This window comes from Aythya marila (genome assembly GCF_965140915.1).
Source record: "Aythya marila genome assembly, chromosome: 3".
Lineage (NCBI taxonomy): Eukaryota > Metazoa > Chordata > Aves > Anseriformes > Anatidae > Aythya > Aythya marila.
In genome coordinates this window covers 73,713,563-73,737,890 of record NC_139044.1, presented here as the reverse complement: position 1 = coordinate 73,737,890, position 24,328 = coordinate 73,713,563, and positions in this window count along the sequence as shown.

Sequence of the window (24,328 nt, the reverse complement as noted above, 5' to 3'; positions counted from 1 at the left end):
AGATAAGCAAATATTTTGCCTTTAGAAAAACTCTGAATGATCTGATATAGGTCACGTGGCATGGAATAATTGTCTTCTGCTTTAATATCAGCTTGTTGCACTGCATAGTTTAGGACGAATCACTTTTTACCTCTCACCATCTTCTAAGCGTGGATAATTATATCTATGCTACTTCACAAAGGTGGTATTAGGAACAATTTAATTGATGCCTGTGTAATGCTTTAAGAAACTTGGGTGGGTAGATCAATGCTAAATTAGAGCAGGCAATTATATTCAGCCTGAGGGAGAGAAATCAATATCCATATGGCAAGGCAGGACGAATACTTTCATTGGCCTGTTTTAAATCTCCCTTACTCCACTCTCACATCCCCATATTTTGTGCACTTCCCTGGAATTACTTCTGGACAGCATTAGAAAGATGAAAGCACAGTCAGACTCAATGAGTCCATGAGCAGTGACCAAAATGCTCTCTGGGGTGCTGGAAGAGAAAACAGGGAGCAAAAGCAGTTACAGATGGAGCTGCCCTACACTGTACAGAATGTTTTGATTTCTCCACTGTTACACAGGCTTGGACTTTTGTCAAGTTTTACTTTTCTGGGGGGAACTTTTATTTGGTTATAGTCACCATAAAATTAATTCTTAAATGAAGAAATGCATGACCTGAACCTTCAAAATCAATTCTTTGATTTTACCTTAGGAAAAAAAAAAAAAAAATCTAAAGATCTAAAGGTAATATATTTACCTAAATATATAAATTCAACTAATAATATGTTTCAAAATGCTAGATCTATCCCAAATCAATACTAAAACATGAAAACTGTTTTCTCGAGTGGAACATGGGGAAAAATCCAGTTCAAATTTATGGAGAAGCACACTTCTGCAAACAGAAAACGCTTTATAAATAAGTTAAAATTAATTTTGTTTTCATTCACAGGACCCAGACCTTAATTTGTTTTTGTGATCTCTGTAGCACTCCAAAAGGTTTGGAAAGCTTTTTTAACTGGCAGGTGGAGATTGTTCTCATGAGGGGTGAATTACAGCATCTACAGTGGTCCATAGTTATTAGAACAATTCCTTTGGGGAAAGGAAATTAGGTGACAGCTGGGATTATGCTGGGGCAGCCCTGGAGCTTGAGACCTCCTTCACTTCTCAGATCCTATGCCAGAATTAGACACCAACTGAGATTTGGGCCTGGAGAGTACACCACATTAGTAGACAGATGTCTTTGTGGAGAAAGTGCATGTGCAGGTGCAGATGTGTGCTGCACTTAGTGCTCCTGGGAAACAGGAGTCTTTCACGTCAAGACCAGATTAAATTTGAGCATAGGCTTTTCTTCTTCTTCTCACTAATGAAATGCGCCCTTTGCAAACTTGGTGCAACACACATTGGATTTCCACAAGTTAAAAAGGCTAGATCTTTTTATCAAAATGTTCTTCTGAAGTTGGGGTAGATCTACCTGAAATGTTTATGTCTGCTGTTGCTGATGATGTTGTTGCTGGTTGTTGGGACTTGCAATTAAAAGTTAAGTGAAAGTTTTTGTTTATTTTGCAGTAGAATTCTTAAATATTTATGAAGGACCATAAGACTAGCTCGCCTTGAGGAAATATATATGAATTAATAATTTATGTGGTTGTTTTGCAGAAAATTAAAGGTTGGGAAGAAGTGTTTAAAAATTAAATCATCCACAATCTAAGATAGCAGATGTTATTTTGTTAAAATCTCGCAAACAACAAAGTAAAATGAGGTGTTATCTTCTCCTTCGTCCAACAGAAATCTTAACGATTCATTACAATTGAGCAGATTCTAATGCCTGAGGCTAGCTAATGTCAGAATAATGAAGAGGAACTTCAATTACGTAGCCTAGCTTTTTATTTTATTTTATATTTTTTTTATTGCCTGCAGTGAGAATGACTCTATCTGTAGATTGCATAATGACCTGTAAGACGTTGCACTCTCACAAAAATCATTGTATATTTCGTTAACAATCCTACAGTGGAATCCCCTGCAATTAAAATATGTATGCATCTATTTATATATTTTTCAAAAGCAAAATAAAAATAACAATAAATAGGAAAACTTAGATGGGAAAGAGATCCTGCAATTACTTAACTTGATAGCTAAATGATTCTTGCTCTTTTTTTCTCATGTTATTTATTTATGTTCGTTTGCTGTTCTTTTGTTGTTATTGTTGTTTTGTTTTTTTTTTTTTTTTATCAGTGACAGCTCTCTCTAACTCTCACTTAGTCTAGACATCATAGCCAATTTCTGATTAGTATCATTAAGTCAATAGCCTAGGCAAGGTGGCTTTCAAACAAGGTTTATAATGGGTTTTCTTCTTGCCTGTAATGAGCTGTCCACACTATACAGTTCTATATTATGCTTTTGTATACAAAAATACCTTCCATAATGAAATCTCTATTCAAGAGATGTAAACAAACTAACTTGCAGGAAGTAAGGCCTGGCATGCAGGTAGTCTTTTTTATTTGTCTTTTGGGGATATAATTTTAGCTGCAACTACAGTCGAAAACATGATCTTTTAGCTTGGTCTGCTTCTAGATCTCTTTCCAGTACAAGGTTTTATTAAAATGTAGGGAATCCCACCACCAACACCACTCTGCCTCCTCCCCAAAAACATAAATAATAAAATAAATAAAAAAAATCTGTACGTCTGTGAGTGCAAAACTTTACACCAGGGTCCAAAGACGTCATACATTAATTTCTCCTCCTAATTTTTCCCCCTTTGACACTGATTTCAAACTGCATATATAAAACTTGGATGTTTTTGGCAACTTTAAGACATCAGAATGTCAGTCTGTAACCACAGTTGCAAATGTAAAAGAGATTTTTTACCCTTCAAATAAAACATCTGTATAGTGCCACAGATGAGAGAATCTTGTGCTTAGATTCCATCTAATAAGAACCCAAAGGACATCACTTCTATTAAAAATGTAAGTTAGCAGAGACATCTTAACTTTAAATAAAAAGTATATGTAGAAAAAATGTGGTCATAAAGGGGTGCTCTTTTAAGATACCATGTGAGGATTCAGCAATATGATTCCCAAGATGCAAATAAAGGCAGAACAGCTAGAAACTTGTACTTTGCTTGCTAATATAATTCAGCTCAGTAGTTTGGCATTTTCTGCTCAGAGGAAGCCAAATATTTACAAGTCTTACACATTGATGGTAAAATATGCTATAGAAATATGCGACTTCAATTGCATAGTAATAATAAATAAGAAAGTTTCACAAAAGCTACATACAAAATATTTCATAGATTCAGTCTGTTCCATTTTCCTTATAAATGTTCATCTATAATCAATGTTGAAAAATGTCTTTTTTTTTTTTTTCCTGTTTTAAATATTAGTTGCTCTTTATGAGATTGACTATTCCTAGTGATTTCAGAGGAAGCTAGTTTTACCTTGCACACATATCTTAATGAAATGACAGCACTCTGAATAAACTGAAGTACTTGAAAGTAGAATCACTTTTGTAAATATTAGATGTAAGGGACACAATATGCAGATTGATTTTATAGCGTTAAAAGCTTGCATCTCCTGACATTCTCTAGATGTGCATTTCCACATATGTAATCATTCCTTTTTTCAATGTTCTTTTTACTGAGAAAATTAATCTCATATTCCCACTTAGAGAGTTATTTTCATCATTGATTGTATCTGTGGTATTCAACACAGACAAAACATAAATCTAGTACCTCAGTTTTTAGAATCCATTATGAGATGACAACCATTTTGTTCTCCCTTTCCAGACACAAAATGCAGTTTATGTATGTGATTTAGTTCTGGAGGATTCATACATGGTGCAGAGCATTCCTGTGACAAGTACTAAACTTTCTAATATTTTGTCCACAAGGACATAAATATTAGAAATATTTAAATTTTGAAAGCTGCTGGATATGGTTGAAAACTACAGTGATAGCATACAAAAAAAAAAAAAAAAGTTCTTGTTTAGTAGTGGTTAAGAGAGGGAGGAAAGAAAACCTTTTGAAATTAGTCAAATTAGTCATGCAACAGAAGAGACCACCTGGCATGCTTCAAAATTTCTGGCAACTCAGTGGTTAGAGAACATGCCTCAAATCTTGAAATTCAAGGGTCAGATCTTTACTATGACTGGTTCAAATTATGCTGAAAACAAAATATCTGCCTTCCTCTTTCCTTACAAAGTTTATAAGAAATTTCAATTATTTTAGTTGCAATGAATTACCGTTTTATAACAGGGAAACTACATTTGGTCCAATGTTGTTAACTACCGAATAAAGTTTTATATTTTTGATTGATTACAGAACAGTTACACCTCTGTAAAATAAACTGGATTTAAATTTGTTTAAATGTCTGAAGCTCTATTAACTTCAGTAAAACAAAAACTTGTTTAATACAACTGGAGTTCTGGCCCAAAGAATCTAAGTAAAACTGTCAAGTGTTAAATGAAAATAGTTTATAATTACTAAAAACAAAACAAAAACAAACAAACAAACAAACAAAAAACCACTCCTTTTATTTAGAAATCAAAAGTAAAATACAGAAATATTTTAAGTTGACAGCATATTTGACACTTCTTCCAATTTCCAAATGATCTGGAATTCACAAACAGCTGGTTTGTATAATATCTACAAGCATTGCAGATTAGACGCAAGCTATCACTTTCAACAGGACTAGCCAATCTGAAAATGTGTTCTCCTTTACATTTTAGAAGTCATGTCTCATTACACAGCTAATGTTCTATTACTCTGTCTAATGTAACATGACATGACTGGTAAAAATTCAAGGAAGCAGACAATTTTTCATATTAGAAACCCACTCTTCCTCTTCCTGAACTGGTAGTTGATTCCATTTTAAATGCACCAAACTCTAATCTTATCTAAATCACCTATATGGAAGAGCTAGCTAACATAGCAGCTATCTTACTATTACGAGAAACAAAAGAAAACCTTGAACAGCTTGTCATGTCACTGGAGAAAAAAATAAAAAATAAATAAATAAATAAATAACCATAACATATGATGTTTGTTTCTTTGAAATTACTTTGAAAACCTGTTATAGTTGAACACAAGCTTTTTCTCTTCTGTTTATGTATTCTACTACCCATACATACAAAATATAATCAGATTGTGCATTTTTTTAATTAAGGGAAGCATCACATATGTAGATATTAAAGAAAATATACTGCAAAATTTAATTCCTTTTGGAAGGTTAATACTAAGAATTGAGAGCATATGGAAACATCTTAGTCCTGTACATGTGACATCTATTAGTCCTCCTGTTAAATTTGGCAAGTGATCAAGTGATATGTTTTGGTAAAGATTTTGAAACATAATAAACAAATAAATCACTGGCACATCTATCTGGAGTATAAGAAGGACTATGTCCTGATCTGAATGGTAGCTGCAGATGAATCCTCAAGGAGATTAGTTTGCTTTTACCAGTTATCTTTGTTAGCATTAGGATTGTTATTATTTCAGTCATAAGACTGATCTTATGACAATCTTAAGACCGATATTACTTCAGTCTTAAGACTGGAGACCACAACACAGACTTAGGCCTGTAAGATTTCCAATAATCTGAATATGCCTCTGAGCTATGTGAGACTGGTATCAAAAGGAAAAACAAAGATTTATATAAAAACAAAGATTTATATAGATAAAGCCTGATGAAAGAAATATTTTAAATGAGACAAAATTGGACTCAATAAGTGCAAATATGATCTTTCTATAGGAAACATATAAAAATAATTAGATTCATATAGCATATTTCTAAATGCCAATGACCATGAGTTAGCATTTCAGGACAACATTTTCATGATCACAAAAGTGACCAGGTAAGATTAAGTCATTTACAGTAACAGAAGCACAATTACAAAATCAGTAATAACAGTAAGGGTAAGTAAGTAAGTAAGTAGGTTGCTAAGGATTAGCAACAATCTTACAAGGGTGGGTTCTCTCAAGTTTGTGTCAATCCTATGTTTTTCTATATTTTAGCAATTTTAATGCCTCTAGCTGGTGGCACCAATACTCCTTACTTACACATTGTTAAAAACAATGCTTATTAAAATGGATTGTTAAACAAAGCCCAATTGCATAAAAGGAGGGCCCTCAGCAAAAACAAAACAATGCAGAACAAAACAAAAACAAACAAACAAACAAAAAAACTGCTCTATTCTGATGTAAAGCAACACTTTCTCTATTTTTTTTTTTCTACTAGTCTTTCAATGTCTTTGGAGACAAATTCTCTGTCATGGCAGTAGATGGGTTATTCATTAGATAACAATATTTTATGTGCATTAAGTGCAGCATTGCTAGTAAATCAAGGGAACTGTCCCACTCTACTCTGTGCTGCTGCAGCCTCACCATGAGTACATTGTGCAATTTTGAGCACCTCAACATAAGAAGGACATAGAACTGTTAGAGAGCATCCAAAGGAGAGCAACAAAGATGGTGAAGGGTCTGGAGGGCAAGATGTATGAGGAGCAGCTGAGATCACTTGGTTTGTTCAGCCTAGAGAAGAGGGGGTTAAAGGGAGGCCTTGTGGTGGCCACAGCTTCCTCACTAATGGAGCAGAGGGAAAGGCACAGATTTCTGCGCTCTGGTAACAAGAAATAAGACATGAGAGAATGGCATGAAGTAAAAGAATGGCATTGTGTAATAGGAGCTTAAGAATCATAGAATGATCATCCAGTTCCAATCTCCCTGCCAAGGGCAGGGACAACTCCCACTAGACCAGGTTTTTCAAAGCCCCATCCAACCTGGCCTTGAATACCTCTAGGAATGTGGCATCCACAGCTCAAATGGGCTAACTGTGCCCAGAGACTCAAGTACTGAAAGGCCATAAAGAGGTCTCCCTTGAGCCTTCTTTTCTCCAAGATGACCATCCCCATCCTCCTTCAGCCTTTCTTCATAGGAGAGGTGCTTCAGCCCTATGAACATCCTCATGGCTTCTGGACTCGCTCTAACAGGTAACACAGGTCTTCCTTGTGCTGGGGTCCCCAGACCTGGACTCAGGATTCCAAGTAGAGCCTCACAGGTAGGGTAGAGTAGAGAGGAAGAATCACCTCCTTCAGCCTGCTGGCCACTTCTCTTTTGATGCAGTCCACGATGCAGTTGGCCTTCTGGGATGAAAGTGCTCACTGTTGTCTCAAGGCAAATTTTCATCTACCAGAACCCTCAAGCCCTTCTTTAGTCCATCAAGAGCAGCGTTGCTTTCAGTGAGTTCTTCTCCTAGTCTGTTCTCAGGTCTGGGATTGCCCCAACCCAAGTTTAACACCTTGGTCTTGGTCTTGATGAAGCTCATGAGGTTCACAAGGGCCCAATTCTTAAGCTTGTTCAGATCTCATTAGATAACATCCCTTCCTTCTGGTTATTGACTGCAAGAATTAGCTTGGTGTCATCTGCAAACTTGCTGAAGGTGCACTTGATCCCATTGTCTATGTCATTGATAAAGCATCTATCCCAGTATGGACCCCTGAGCAACACCTGCATCACTGATCTCCACCTGGACATAGAGCTGTTGACTGCAGCTCTCTGGTTGTGGCCATCCAACCAGTTCCTTATCCACCCTTAGCCTTCCAGTCCATCTTTCAGATCTATATCTCCCCAATTTAGAGATAAGGATGTCATTTAGGACCATGTCAAAGGCCTTACCAAAGTCCAGGTTCTTCACTGAGATGGTAGCTGGGCACTGGAATGGGCTCCCCAGGGAAATAGTCATAGTACCAAGCCTTCCAGAGTTCAAGAAGCATTTGGACAATGTTTTCAGACATGATTTGATTTTTGGGTGGTCCTTTGTGAAGCTAGGAGTTGGACTTGATGATTCTTGTGAATCCCTTCCAACTTGTATTTTATGGTTCTGTGTGGAAGAATTCATTTGAGTTTTGATGAATCAAAGCTTTACGCTCTTGAGGGAGGGTTATAATAGCAGTATTTCTACAGATATTTCAGAACAGTAGTGAAATCTCTAAGAGGAAAAATAACAAAATTATTTCTCATCACTTAATGACTTAATGATTTCATCTATGCATTTAGTATTTTCGATAGTTCATAATAGTCTTTCCTTAATTTAAGCATACATAACCAATACACAGCATATTTACACCTTGCAACAGGAAATCATTAGAAATATATATATATATATTTAAATAGAATTGTATGAAAGAAAGGTTTATTTTCAGTTTAAGAAAGGACATCCTTGCCCCATTGCCAGAATTGTTTAAGGCCAGGTTGGATAGGGCTTTGAGTAACCTGGTCTAGTGGAAGGTGTCTCTGTCAAGGAGGGTGGAATTTGATGTTTAAGGTCCCTTACAATTCAAATCATTCTGTGATTCTATGATTCTATGACATCTTCACCTTGCATTACTGATCATTCTAAATATATAGGATTTTGATAAACAGAAGATTACACATTTTCCTAATCTGCCAAGTTAAATATACTTTACTTTAAAAATATATATTACTTGATGATTTTATTTATTTATTTATTTGAGGTAACAAATACAGTAAAAAGTTTAATCTGGAGAATAAATCTATATGTAAATATACATATTTTATTTGAATAGCTGGGGATAAGAGACTGACATTAAAGAAAACTCCTGAATTTTACCTCATTTTTTATTACAAACATTTTGTTCAGGAAGGACATACTTTTACTCTATCTATGTTTTTCATACTTATAGAAAAAGACAAATAGTGAGGGAAAAGAGTAACAAAAGTTTACAATTTTTGTTAACCACACCATTAATTTCAAGAGAAAGGCAAAGCAAAGCAGGTCAAAGAAAGGACAGTTATTTGTTAAATGTCTGATACAGCAATGGATAAAATTTTGCTTACATAACTACTAAAACACATTTAATTTATTTTCTTTCTTTCCTTTTTTTTACATTTCTGGAAAGTGTTGACTAGAACCCATTCAACATATGTTGTCAAATCAGCTGTTTTTTTGTGTTTTTTTTTTTTCTTGACTGATTTTTCTTGACTGATTTTTTTATTTCTTTAGATTTTTGTTTTATTTAGCTCTCCCATTTTTAAAAATCATATATGAAAATGAAATATTTGAATACTTGTTTCCTGTAACTTGAATACTCCTGGTTCTTTTTATTTCTTTCTCAATTTGTATCATTAATATGCACTCAGAAAACAGTGCACTATCTTGCAGAGTAGCCAATAAGACTACAGACATCCATTCTTGGGCAAGGAATTCCTCATAAATGACCAGAAGGTGACTTCATATAAATAGAAACAGTAAACATTGGGATGTTCTTAAAACAAAGTGTTTTGGATAAATACTTTCAGATAAAGTGTTTTAGGGATTTTTGCTTACCAGTCAAACCCCATAGAGAACTGTTAAAAAAAAAAAAAAAAAAAAAAAAAGTTGGAAGAAGGAGCATGAAATGTCATTTAGTCATTTAACTTAACTCTTACCCAAAACACACAATAAGTTATGACTATTAAAAAAAAAAAAAAAAAAGTGAAATATTTATGTTCTCTAACTGTTCTCTAAACTTCCAATAAAAAGATTTCCCTGTGTCTTGGTTTCTCAGTTTCTGTTAGGATAGAGTTAATTTTCTTCGTAGTAGCTGGTATGGTACTTTGTTCTGGATTTAGGATGAGAAAAATGTTGTTAACATGGTAATGTTTTAATTGTTGCAGAGCAGTGCTTACACCAAGCCAAGGACTCTTCAGTTTCTCACAGTGCCCTGACAGTGAAGAGGCTGGGGGTGCACAAGGAGCTGGAAGGTGACAGAACAAGGACAGGTGACCCAAACTGGCAAAAATAATTCCATACCATAAGAAGTCATGTTGAGAAATTAATATGGGGGTGCTGGCTGGGGTAGGGGACTGCTGCCCAGGGATAGGCTGGGTCAGTGGGTGGTAAGGAACGCATTGTGTGGCACTTGGTTTTATATACATTATTATTATTATTATTATTATTATTATTATTATTATTATTATTATTATTATTATTGTTGTTGTTGTTGTTGTTGTTGTTATTACTATTATTATTATTATATTATATTATATTATATTATATTATATTATATTATATTATATTATATTATATTATATTATATTATATTATATATATTTCTGTCCTAATAAACTGTCTTTAACAGAACCCACAACCTTTTACTTTTTTTTCCAGTTCTCTCTGTAAACCCAAGCGTGAATAAATGGCTGTGTGATGCTTAGATGCCATTGGGATTGAACCACAAAACCCTGATATCTGCAAGAAATCTATGCCTATATTTAACCACCAGAAAAAACTTTCATGGGCTGTAATCCCTACAAAGGCCTATTGTCTGGCAGAAGAGAAAAAGAAAAGGAATTTTTTCTTTTGCAAAGGTATGTTTAGGAGAGTTAAAGGCAAAACCCCTACCTGCTATCTGTTGTGGACTTCATCAAGATAAATGGTATTTTCTTCTGCTGAAAGGCAGAAGAAACTTTTCTAGAACTTTTCTTACTTTTCTAGAGGAACCAATATTTACATTCTGCTTTTCACTATTAAAGATATTCCAAAAATAGTCCATATTTTCAGTAGTCACTTTCTTTCTTAAGTCTTGTATTTGCTGGCTGTACGTATATATGTACATACTAGCTGTACATATATATGTATATACAATGTGTACATATGTTTATATACATACATATGGTTATATAAATAAATATATTTACATTTACAATACATACAATGACATATTTATATTATGTGTATTATATTCCAACCTGACACATAATTTAACTGTATAAGAGAACACATCCTTGCTATCATGTCTGTGTGCCAGCTGAATTGGTGTCTTTTTCTCTTTGTAACCAAGACTATTACAATGAAATTGTCTCCAATTGTGATTTCTTATTATAAGGAGTCCTGAAGCTCTGACAACTGAAGGCATTATGATATACTTCTCTTATTCTGTTAAAGCAGACATGGCAGCAGGGTACTCTGTAGAGCATAAAGATTTATAGACCTGGTGAAACACTCTTCCCTGCTGCCTTCTTAAAATAATTATGACTTTCCATGAATCTCTTTCTAAATCAAGTGCAGGAAGACAAAAACATAAGGAAACAAGCCACGGAAATGTCATTTACAATAATCTGTAGTAGACTTATTTCAGTGTCATATTACATCCTTCTGTGAAAACTGTATATAATTATTTCAAGAAGACTTCTGTGCCTTAAAATGTAAAACAACTATTCATTGTATTTGCCTCTATGTTTCAAAAATTTGCTTTCTACCTCAACTGTTGTGTTCCTATAACACTTCAGTATATTACTAAATATTGAAGGAGTGAACAGGTATGAAGTAAGAAAGATACATAAAAAGATGCTATATGACACAAAATAAACATAATAGATTGACCATGTTTAACAGTCATGAAGAAATATTCTTATTTACAAAACAAAGTACCCTTAAAAAAAAAAAGTTTTCTTTAAAGAGGTTGCTCTTTGTTCAAGCTGCAAGAAAAAACTCTGCTTTTTCTAATCTCTCAGTAGCAGTTACTATTCTTAAGGATGCCTGGGGTTAGGTAGTTGCTGGCAGGCTGTAAAACCACCCTCACATCTGGCTGGTCAGATTTTTCAGTTCTGCCATCCAGCCCCTCTTCCTTCTGGGAAGGTGTCCCCTCAGCCTCACAAGTGCTGGGCATCACACAATCTCCTCATAGCAATAGGGTTATTTCATTTAATAAAGTGGCATCCTGCTCATGAGACACCATCAACAGCCTCTTTAATGAGCAAATTTCATTCAGTCATCCTTATCTGACTACTTCCCTCCTAAGTGTCATTTCCAGGTTGCTGGGGTGATGCTGCTGTGTGGCTCAAAGATTACCTAGTTCCAACCCCCCTGGGGCTGGCAGGGATGCATAGGCTCTCTTGTGAGACCCCATATGGAGTATTGCCTCCAGCACAAGGAATTAAACATATTAGAACAAGTCCAGAGGAGAGCAAAGAGGTTGATCAGAGGGCTGGAGAAAATGGCCCTCTATGAAGAAAAGCTGAAGGAGTTGGGGTTATCCAGCCTGCAGAAGAGAAGGTGCCAGGGAGACCTTATAGCAGCCTTCCTAAAATATTTAAAGGAGGCCTACAAGAAAGCTGGAGAGGGAGCCTTTATCCGGGAGCTTAGTGATAGGACAAGGGGTAAAGGCTTTAAACTATAAAAGGGTAGATTTAGATAAGGAACAAATTCTTTATTATGAGAGTGATGAGGCACAGGCACAAGTTGCCCCGAGTTCTGGATGCCCCATTCCTAGACATGTTCAAGACCAGGTTGTATGGGGATCTGGGAAGCCTGGTCTGGTAGAAGGTGTCCCCCCCATGCAGGGGAGTTGGAGCTTTAATGTCCCTTCTGACCCAAACAATTCTGTGATTCTATGATTCTTTGAGTAAGACAACAGTGAAGGTTGTGCTCATACTTTTGTTCATAATTTGTCTCGCTGCAGTACAGCTTTTTCTCTCTTGGTAGAGAAACAAAACTTAAGAAATAACTAATGGTAATCTGAAGGAGTAGAATAATTTCTGAATCTTGTGGGGAAAAAAAAAAATCTCCAGTAAAAATAATAGGTCAGTAATACTGTCTACATCTTGGAAAAATTTCTCTCTGCTAAACAGCTTGTTGAAAATTGTCAGACTCAATGGATCTTTGAGTCATTGAGTTTGCTAACCCATAGGTAAGAATGTTTTTGAAATTCCAGTACCCTGTACAAAAACTGTGCTTAGATGAAGAAGAAAACCAACCAATGTACTAATAAAACAGATTTGTTTTCTCATTGTTTGATATATAATGAACAGCAATCAAAAAAAGTAAAACATATGGAAGTGTCATGCAGAAGTACACAAACTGCAAATGAATGCATTTAATGGAGTTTTTGTTTTGTTGTTGTTGTTGTTGTTGTTTTTGTTTGTGGTTTTTTTTTTTGTGTGTGTGTTTTGTTTTGTTTTGTTTTGTTTTGTTTTCCTCAATACTGCATGTATTTCAAAGTTAACTGAGAGCTAGCTTTGTTGAATTACATATGGTAATTTCCATGTCAGCTTGAACTTGACCACTATAAAAATTGTATCATGCCTAACAAAATCAAACAAGAAAAACTGTACTGTGCTATAACTGTTAGCTTTGCCTATATTGCAAATTTGTCTCTGCTGTACTGGTTGATGAAAGATAGCTATTAAGCACTTATAACTACATACAGACTTAAAATAAAAAAAAAAAAAGGACCCTTTTTTTGTTGGTAATTTATTAATATGAAACTGTTTTTGCTGTTTTTAGAGAATGAATAATACTCATGCCTATCACTTTCTTTTGGACAAGTTTCATGGTAAATTATTAAGTTTCATTGTTCATCAAAATGAACAAGGTCAAATTCATGTCCATTTTACTTTCATTAATTTCAGTGAAGATTTTAATTAGATATGAAAATATTTATTTAGTAATATATTTAATAATTTAATATTTTATAAATATATACAGCGAACTACAAATAACCTATATATATTATAAACATATATATATAAGTATATATAATTTGATAAAAATTATAAACAGAACATATGACATTATACACCGTTGTTGTTATGTAGCACCTATTATTATTTTATATAAGGTATAAATATTTCTCTGTACTACATTGCAAGTACTCTGGCAGCAACAAGTTTCATCTTACAAGACAGAAGAAAAGTTAAAGACAAAAGTCTATGCAATTTTTGTGCCTAAGATGATTTTAAACATAATACATATTATATGTGTATTTTATATATATATATATATATAAAAATCTGTGTTTTCAATCACTTCTACTACTGCACAGGCTCACTGTTAGCTTAGGTCTCTGGTTCTCCTTCAACTTTTTACTAGCAATGTGCTATTTATTTTTTCTTGTGCCCCATATTGCCTGCACAACAGATGACACATGACTTTTGTGTAATTAAATGTGTTACTCCTCACACTCATACAGAAAACTTTCACATTTTAATGGGAAGTGTTGTGTGGATGAAGAAAAGACCTATTTGTCATCTTTCATTATGTCAATTCACCATAATAAATTAACGGATAAGAAATATTCTCCTCATTTCCGCTATGCATTCTATATAGCTCTTTTCCTTCATCATGTTTAGAGATCCGTCTCATTAGGGAAACAGTACAGTACTTAAAAACACTTTGCAATTTGGTACCTGAATTATATTATAGTAAACTGTTTGACATTGGATTAATATCTTTTTTTTTTTTTTTTTTTTTTTTTTTTGTCTCTGAAAAGAATAAGCAAAACTTATGTCTATTAAATTGCTTATTTAGGCTGAATATGAGAACAGTTGTTACTCTGTGGAAAATACGTATATAAAGCTAGCAAGACGAGCATGAGCTATGGAAATAAATAAATAAATAAAATGCAAGACATGGTAACACTGACAGTCCATGTAGCTACACACAAAAGAAATTATACAACATAAAAAGAAATTATACAACATACATGAATGTTTTAATAATCCCTTTCAAACTCAATGCAATATATATGAGCAGTCACAAAAGAAATACAGACATATGAATTATGTTGACAGAAAATGTAATGAAAAGGAGTAGGAAATAACATATAGCCTACATTATAAGAAAAATGTGTTCTGAGATGTATTATGAGATGTATTATTAATTGGCAAAAAGATCTTATAGGAACATTATATAATGTCCACCATAGTAATTTTGCCTACATGACTTCAGAGAAAATTTATAAAATTATTGCATACTATGGATGATTCTTGGCTAGATCACAACCTACTTCTATGTCATATTTATTCTTTGTATCACAATTGCTGAGTTCTCTAAAACAAAACAAAACAAAAATCAATAGCGCTTTTTTTTTTTTTTTTTGGGGGGGGGGAGTAGGAGGGGGAGAAATTGATCATTTTCCTGACTCCTGGAGAACTAGAAAAGATAGACTTGATTTTGTAGAATCCCCACATGAACTGTAGTATTGAAGTATTCTAGCACCAAAATCATAACTTCTGTTGTGTTTGAATATACAAGCAGCCACAGATATTTTTAATATAGATGAGAAAGCATTCTTATTGTAATAAAATTAATGTGAATAATGCCTCTTCTTTCCTTTAGAACTATATGTATTATGAGGATTTTTGTTACCCATTTAGTTCTTTGACAATTTTACAATCTTTTCTATACAATGTAGTGGGATATTTCATATAGTAGTACTTAGCAAACTATTCCTAAATTTGGAAAAAAGAAAAAAATAAATAAATTAATTAATAGAGAAATTATAAAATTAACTAAGATATATTATTTTACAGACAGCAGCATGCAGACATTTCAGAGCAATATCAGGCTAGAAGGTGGTTTCTAGTCAAGTTCCTCAAAATATGATCTGAGAACTCATCTTGTTTGTTGTTAATGACCTGGCACAGTTTTAGATGTGTAATTATAAAGTTTGCTGATGCCATGAATCCATGGAAGGTAGAACAGAGGAGATTAGAAAGGAATACCAAAGAGCTAAGCATAACTCCTGTAGCTAATAACTCCATGGAGCTATTAGCTCCACTTGGAGCTATTAGCTCCATGCACATGGAGCTAATAACAAAATGTCCTCCAGTATGCTGGAGGCTTATCAACTGGAAATGTTTTGTAGGAATGGGATGTGGTAGTCAGTCTCTAAATGAATGATCTGCCTGTATGATAAAGCATAAAAATGCCAAATGCAAACTGAAAATGCATTGCAAAAAGTGATTCCATGACAGACAGACAGACAATGGTATCATTACACTGGGATCTAGTTAAACTTTGCCTGCAGAACAATATTTAGTTTTCTGGTCAAAAAAGATAACCTTGAATGACAATATAAGTAGAGAAGGTTATAGAATAAACAGAAGCAGAGGCCCAGTATTCAAGATGAGCCTAAAACTGTTTTATTTTGGTAGGAAAATGTGTAGAAAAGAATCTGAGAGAGAGATGATTAGGGTCCGTAAATACATCAATGGATAAATAAAGAAAAAAAAAAAAGCTCATTGATTAATAATGTTGACAAAAAAAAATCTAGATGGACATAAAGATATTGAGGTGGAAATAAAATTTTTTATTACATTACACCAAGCAAAATTTCCTGTGGCTTTCCAGTCAGTTTACGTGGGAAGAAAGCTTTTAAAAGAGATCTTGGTATATCTAATCCCATTATGAATGGGATTGTTTGACATGTACCTGAGCCAGCAGTGAAATGGGATACATGACACATGTCCTTTTCATTCTTCACTCTCACTATGTAGTCTCCAGGGCATCAGTGCTTCTAAATTACTCTAGAAGAGTAATACATGGTTCTGTAACACCTAAAAGTATAGAGGTTCAGTGATCTGTGTCTCTTAAGATAAAACTGAGCAATATCAAAGATTAGATTGTAAAATCTGAGCTTGAAAGATAAAAAAATAATTGTACACCATCTTCAAAATATAGTGATCAACTGGAAGGTGCTGCTTATCTTTCTCTATTTCTGCCAGGTACACATATCATGAAATGCAAATTTAACTACATATGTGATGTTAAGTGTTTGGATTTTTTACCAAAAAAAAAAAAAAAAATCTCTTAAATATGGAGGTAAATCACACACAGAATCACAGAATTTCTAGGTTGGAAGAGACCTCAAGATCATCGAGTCCAACCTCTGACCTAACGCTAACAGTCCCCACTAAACCATATCCCTAAGCTCTACGTAAACAATCTCATTCACAGGCAGTTCTTAAAAAACATTATTCAACACGTACTTGTAGGGTGTTTTTTGTTGGTAGTTGGTAGGCTGTTTGTTTTTGTTTGTTTGTTTGATTTGTTTTCCATAAACCTAGAATCTGAGTGAAAGAAATTCAGATGTTTCCATTGTTCAGAGCTTGTTGTGGATCAACAGTTCAAGAAGGAAACACATCAGCAAAGCTAAGGTGCTGAGATGTGCATGCTAAATTTTGTGATTTCCATAGAGAAGAGCATAGAGCCTAGCTCTTCAGCATCTCTCCAGTGTTATTAAAATGCATGGATTCAAATAGGCATGTAGGTCAGTCAAAGTTTAGAGAAGCGGTCTCCAGTGTAGTTCCACTAGAACTGGTAAAATTAACATAAAGGATAGCTACAGTAGTAGATAGTGGTTACAGAAATGATGAAGAAAAACAGTTCTTAGCTGCCATGACCTTAACCAAGCTGTTCTGGGAATATTACAAATCTGTCTATCTTGGCCAAACAAAAACATTCTGGTCAACAATACCCTAGTTAAGAAGGGAATAATTCAGGGGAAATATTAATTTAGAGATTCTTACAGATAAAAGTCCTTCCTGCCGTGTTTTTTTTTGTTTTTTTTTTTTTTTTTTGTTTTGTTTTGTTTTTTGTTTTTTATCAGAGAAAAAGAAGCCCTTCTCTTGTATGTCAGTTCTTGTTAATCTTAAGGATTTTGTTCTTCAGGTTCAGTGGAAAATGAATTTGAAAATAACTGTAACATTTCATGTCCTGTTGAAATTCTCTGAAGGCATAATCTAGCAAAGAAGTTTCTTGGTGCAGACAGTAACAGAAAAATTGTCATATTTCACTTCTTCCTCAGTGTTTTCAATCAGAAAACAAGAAAAGTTATTTTGGCAACTCTTTTGCTGGGAGAGAGAAGCAAAGGTTTCCAGCTCCAGAAATTCTAAGCAATTTCCATTCCCTCTTGTTCTGCTTGGATCTTTTCTCTCCCTGTAAGTGTAATATTTTTAGTGTCCAGAAAAAATAAAATGACATCACCAGAAGTGAAGTAGGGTGTCAAGTTCAAAGCTGGAAAATTTCCAGGTACTTTCTGGAAAACAGACAAACCTTTCCAGTTTAGCTCTAAAATGTTCAGCAAACTTTTAAATAATGGGTTATTTTGGGAGTTAGATTTTCATTATAATGCAAGAATTAATAAATATTTGGCTATAATCTAAGTTTGAAGCATAAGTGATTTCCAGTTTAGTTCAGACATGGATTATGAAGGTATTTTTTGTTTCTATGGGACATCTCCTCATCAATGCATAAGACAGCACATCTCTGAGGATAGAGTTGTGTCAGTTTAAACAATGCTGTCATACATTTTTTTCTTTCCCCCCCCCCCTTTTTTTTTTTTCTCCTGACTTTAGAAATTATGTAGTAAAAATGTTTTAGAATGTTTTTCAGTGATTGTTTCATTCTTAAGTCATTTGAAGGGTGACACAAAGAGCAGAATACTATCATCTTGCATTGCTGAATGGTGGAAAAGCCAATGCTACTGAACTGTTCATGTATTTTTCACAAATTATGAGTATTTTATATTTGGATACACTACTTAAAAGACCGTGTCTCATCTGTAGAAGGGCTCACCTCTGTTCACCTCTCAAAAAAAAAAAAAAAATATTAAGTAAAATGTTAATTCCTATTTTTTTACATTTAATCTCAGAATCTGCAGATATTACTGCTTTAATTTGTTATGTTTCAATTCCTTACTCTAAAATTGGAACAATGGAAATGCTGTTACAATAATTTAATATTAATTTGTGAGGTATGTATATGGAATATTGACTGGTATGATTCTATGGTATTGGAGAAATTTCTCTGAAGGTGTAATTAATATTTTTTTCTCAGTAGTGTTTCAACTCCCATGTTTAAAAAGGGCAGAAACAGGGAGCCAGGGAACTGCAGACCAGTGAGTCTCACCTCTGTGCCTGGGAAGATCATGGTAAAGATCCTCCTGGAAGCAATGTTAAGGCACATACAAGACACGTGATCTGAGACAGCCAGCATGGCTTCACCAAGGGCAAATCATGCCTGACCAATATGGTGGCCTTCTATGACGGAGTGAGTACAACACTTATCAAGGGAAGACCAACTGATGTCATATACCTGGAATTCTGTAAGGCCTTTAACACAGTCCCACATGACATCTTGATTTCCAGACTAGGGAGATATGGATTTGAAGGGTGGACCATTTGGTGGATAAGGAACTGGTTGGATGGCCACAGCCAGAACTCTCCAGTCAACAGCTCTATGTCCAGGTGGAGATCAGTGATAAAGGCATTGCTTAGAGGTCCATGCTGGGATAGGTGCTGTTTAATATATTTAACTACAACGTAGACTGTCAGATCAAGTGCACCCTCAGGAAGTTTGCAGATGATACCAAGCCAAGTGATTCAGTTAATACAACCAGAAAGAAGGCAGACCAAACAAAGGGATCTGGACAAGCTTGAGAATTGGGTCCATGTGAACCTAATGAGGTTCATCAAGACCAAGACCAAGGTGCTAAACCAGGTTTGGGGCAATCCCAGATCTGAGTACAAACTGGGAGAAGAACTCTGAGAGCAGCCCTGCAGAGAAGGACTTGGGGGTTCTGGTGGATGAAAAGCTCCAGTGCGTGCTTGCATCTCAGAAGGCCTACTGCATCCTGGGCTGCATCAACAGAAGAATATCCAGCAGGTCAAGATAAGTGATTGTCCCCCTCTGTTCTGCCCTTGTGAGGCCCCTCTTGGAGTGTTGCATCCAGGTTTGGGGCCCCCAGCACAAGAAGGATATGGAGTAGTTAGAGTGGATCCAGAGGAAAGCAACGAAGTTGATCAGAGGGCTGGAGCACCTCTGTAGTGGGTTTACGTGGCAAGGTTTTTGTAGCAGGGAGCCATAGGGGTGGTTTCTGTGAGAAAGATCTAGAAGCTGCCCCATGTTTGGGAAGGGCCCCGTTGTTTTCCAGATCCGAGCCAATAAGCGATGTTGTTTTGCGCCTCTGTGAGAGCATATTTAAGACAGGGAAAAAACGCTGCGCCACACAGCAGCCGGGAGAGTCAAGGGAGTGAGAGAACAGCCGTGCACCAAGGTCAGTGTAGAAGGAGGGGGAGAGGTGCTCCAGGCGCCGGAGCAGAAGTCCCCTGCGGCCTGTGGTGAGGACCATGGTGAAGCAGGATGTCCCCCTGCAGCCCATGGAGTACCACGGTGGAGCAGGGTTCCACGCTGCAGCCCGTGGAGGAGACCACGGTGGAGCAGGTGGCCCTGCACCGACGGAGGCTGCCGCCTGTGGAAGACCCCTGCCGGAGCAGATTCCGGGCCGGACCTGTAGCCCGTGTAGAGGAGCCCACGCAGGAGCAGGTGACCCGGCAGGAGCTGCTGCCCGTAGGGGAGCCAGGTTGGAGCAGTTTTCTCCTGACGGGTGGACTCCGTGGTACAGACCCATATCTGGAGCAGTTCTGGAAGAGCTGCTGCCTGTGGGAAGCCCACGCCGGATCAGTTCATCAGGGACTGCATCCCGTGGGTGGGACCCCACAGCACAGGGGACAAGAGTGACCGAGAAGGAGCGGCAGAGAAGAAGTGCTGTAGACTGACCATAACCCCCATTCCCCATTCCCCTGCGCCGCTCGGGGGGAGGAGGTGGAAGAGGGTGGATGGGGGGGGAAGGTGCTTTTGGTTTTTTTTTTCCTTTGTTTTCTCACTTCTCTCGCTTGTTAGTTGTAGGCAATAAATCTTACTATCTCCTTATGCCGAGTCTGTTTTGCCCGTTACAATAATTATTGCGTGATCTCAATCCTTGAGCCCTTTTCACATATTTTCTCCCCATTCCTCTTTGAGGAGGGGGAGTGAGAGAGCGGCTGTGGTGGAGCTCGGCCGCCCACTCGAGCGGAACCACGACAACCTCTCTTATGAAGAAAGACCGAAAGAGATAGGGCTGTTCAGCCTAAAGAATAGAAGGCTCCAGGGTAACCTTATTGCAGCTTTTCAGTACTTAAAGGGGGCTTACCAAAAAAAGTTGGAGAGCAACTTTTTGCTTAGTTAGATAATCACAGGACGAGGTTTGGTTCACAGGAATGGTTTTAACCTAAAAGAGTGGAGATTTGGATTAGAGGTTAGGAGGAAATTCTTCACTGTAAGGGTAGTGAGGCACTGGAACAGGTTGCCCAGAGAGGTTATGGATGTCCCATCCCTGGAGGTGTTGAAGACAAGGTTGGATGAGGCCCTGGGCTAACATGATCTAGTGGGTGGTATCCCTGCCCATGGCAGGGTGGTTGGAATTAGATAATCTTAAAGCTCACTTCCACCCCAAGATGTTCTATGATTCCTTGGCTTTCCTCATGTTTCCTTGCATTTCATTTCTCTTTCTTTCCCTCTTCTTCCAGTTTTTATCACTTCTCTATTCTTTGGTGAAGAATTAAAAAATAATAATAATAATAAAAACACAGCCTGATACCAGTAAGATTCATCACTGAGATCAAAGTTAGATCTACAGGATATATTTCTGCCAGTAGAGCTAATGCCAGGATTGATAGGAATAGCAGACGGTCATCCCTTGTACAGAGCTGCACCAGAGGAGAGTGAGGAGCACATTTTACAGATTTCAAAGATAACAGATAAATGCTGAAGTTTGGGATGACTGCTTCATTTCCAAGTTCCACATGGCAGTATTAAAGACTCTTCTGTTTCTTCTTCTGCCTTCATGTCTTTTTTCACTCTCTCTCCCCAACTTCTGGGACTTCTTTCTCATGTTCACATCTTCACTGGCTTGCTTCCACCTGACTTTTTTCACTTAGCCAGCTATGGTCCTCAGTATTTAGATTTCTTCTTTTTTCCTTATCAGCATATCTAAAATTATAAACTTCTCACAGTTTTCCCATCTGACAGCCACACAGTCAGATCTGTTGTCTCTTCTCATGTTCTCTTCCTGTACCCATCAGTTAGTCATTCGAGCTCAGTCATGTAAAACTCAGTCATCTGACTACCAGTTTCATCCAGGTTTCAGATCCTTCTCTGAAAGATCATTGAAATCCCTTATCTTCATTCCAGCTTTGCCAGCTCCCCAGTCCCAAGACAGACAGGGAAGACTGCTTGCATTCTTGCGCTCAGATGAGCAAGCCTCTTTCTCAGTGCAGCTTTGGTTCTTACCAAATGAAGGGCATAAGAAAGACAGAATCTTGCTTAAGACCAACAGCACTGGGTGAGACAAAACTATGCAGCATCTGAATATACCTGGATGGAGAGCAGTTAAAAATGTTTATATAGTTGCATAACTCAAAATGCTACTAGCATGTGTGAACTGTTTTCAAATGTTCATGAGCTAGGGAGATTTTGGCGGTGTCCTGGCAGATTCCAAGCGGTCCTCAACTAAATTTATCACCCTGCCAGCTTACAAGTGTCTTCTTTATTGCTTGCAAGTACTATAGCTCTTAGTAAGTCATATAAGGAATGGATTAGCAAGAAATAAAACAAAATAAAATCAATCTTGTCCTCAGAAGTAGGTAAGCTTTTGTTGGATGTGCTAAAAATATGTAACCTGAGGTAAACCTCCAACATGCAGAATGTCAGGGAAGACCATTGAAGTTTAGCAAAGTTATAAGAAGCTATAAGCAGGATAAGATGATGGCAGTTTCAGGGGAAGGAAAACAATAACAACAATAACAAACATGGAAGGGATAGTAAAATAGCTGAGTTATTCCTCTTATATACAAGCCCCATATACTTTATTAATGCTTATATGAATGAAAAAGAGGTCAGTAGGACTTGTATGTTAGTTTGGACATGAACAGAGCAGTAAAACCACTATAAAACTTTGAAAACAATGATTTGCATGGGTGCTCAATGACCAAATAATTCTGGGTGCATGTATATATTGATATTCTGTTACAATTTATATTAGATCTTTGTACATCAGATTTTTTCTTACTAAAGGGAATCAGGAATGGACATCTGAAGGTAAAATTTGATTCAAAGCCTAGTATTTTTGGGTGTTTTTTTTTCCTTAAAATGAAAGTCTCTCTTTAACATGCTAGTCAAATTCCACTATGATCTTAAATAATCTAGCTCTCAACCTAGTATGGTTTATTATGTTTTCCTGTATATTTAGAAAGAGTTGTCAAAACTCTCAGATGTTGCAAATAAGCCTGCAAAGTAGATCTTCAACAAAATAAAGGAGGAGATGCTATAAATTCTGAAATTTGTCAAGGTTAGATTACCTTTGTTGCTTTGTATATCTAAGATTTGAATTGATTTTTCTGGTATAAAAACAATGGGGGGAAGGGACATCTGATGTAATGCTTTGCAGAAACCAGAAAAGTCAATAATATGCAGACAGCTCAAAAATATAGTATTTACTGACTCAGTGAAGCATGTTTTTAGTGGGTTATGATGGCACATTTCAGCCTAGCAGAAGAATATTTGTTAGGTTTATTTAAAATTATATTTATTCTTCTAATATATTAATTTACATAATCCTACAAGATCCTTAAGCATCTTAGTTTTTTATGAAGTTTCTGAAGAGCACAATTATTTTTCCATAAAATAAGGCCATAAATTTATGGCAATCTACTGTAAATTAATAGATGGTTGGTGTATAAGATACTTTAAATGGAACATAATGCAAGGTTTAAAAAATTGGATATCATTACATAAAATATACCTTTATGACAGACCAGATGTTTAACAAATAAAACCTCACTGTATTCTAATTACAGAACTGTTACTGGAACCTGAATATAAAGCTGAAAATGTGGGCAGAATATATTCCTATTAACATTAGCTACATTATTTTTGAACAACTGAGAGAATGTGTCTACATGTGAGAAAATAGTATGAATTTTAATGGACAGATGTTAAATTGCAACCTGAATTCAATATTTTGTCAAAACACTGGTATTCTGAGGTATAGTCCTGGTTCCTTCCTTTGCATAAGAGAAACCATTCTATACCATTCAATATCATTTTCTCCATCTTGTTTACTTAGAAAATATTTGAGTGTCAAAAAAAGGTTTAAAGGGGCCAATGAGTTTACAGACAATACAGTCATATACCAATTGTAATAGAGGATAGGAATTTAAATATTCTCATTCTTATATATGGTAATAGTGATCCAAACTGTTTAATATCCTTATTAATGACATAGACTGTGGGATCAAATGAACTCTTAGCAAACTTGCAGTTGATAACAAGCTGAGTGGCACAGTTGACCCAGTATGAGGAAGGGATGCTATCCAGAGGGACCCGGACAAGCTTAAGAAGTGGTCCCATACAAACCTTATGAAGTTCAATAAGACCAAGTGCAAGGTGATGCAGCTTGATCAGGGTAGACGCAAATATAAGTACAGGCTGGGGAGTGAATGCATTGGCAGTATTGCTGCAGAGAAGGACCTGGGGGTATCAGTGGATGAAAAATTAGGCATGAGCTAATAATGCATGCTTGCAGCCCAGAAGGCCAACTGCATCCTGGTCTGCATCAACAACAGAGGAGTGGCCAACAGGTCGAGGGAGGTAATTGTGTCCCTCTACTCTGCCCTTGTGAGGCCCCATTTAGAGTCCTTTTTCCAGGTCTGGGGCCCCCAGCAAAAGAAAGTTGTTGAAGGCCAACATTG